Genomic DNA, 574 nt, shown 5'->3' on the forward strand with positions numbered 1-574 from the left:
CTCTGCGTCTGTCACTCTCACTTTCCGCTGCTTTGGAGCTCCGATGTTATTTACAACATCCGCTGAAGAACTGCTACCCCGCAGTCTTCGTTCAGTGGATACCGCGCCACTCCACGCGCATCTGAAGGGCCGTGCCCAAGATGCCTTGGATTCTGTCCGACCACGCCACCAATGACATGCAGCGACTGCTTTGCAACGTGAGCAGTGCTCAATGCTTTCGTGCCACTCCTCGCGCATCATGAGAGCCTCGCCCTCGATGCCTCGGTCCTTGCCGACCATGGCGCGCATGACATGCAGCGAAGGCTCCGAAACTTGAGCATCGCTCAGTGGGTTACGTGCCACTCCACGATCAGCCCGGGAGCCACACTCGAGACGCCTATTCATTGCACCGTAGGTGTCTACCGACCTCGGACATTCCAATGTCTAGCACGTTGACCGTCTCGGTCCAGCGCTCTCGTCTATAGCGCTTTTTCCTTCTAGCAGAGGTGGGTTCATGTCTCGCCAAAGCTCCCCAGTAGACGTGCGCGTAGCGCCCAAGGTCTTTGACCTCCAATCAATCCATGGCTCATGGTGT

This window comes from Plasmopara halstedii, assembly GCF_900000015.1.
Source record: "Plasmopara halstedii genome assembly, contig: Scaffold_1343, whole genome shotgun sequence".
Lineage (NCBI taxonomy): Eukaryota > Oomycota > Peronosporomycetes > Peronosporales > Peronosporaceae > Plasmopara > Plasmopara halstedii.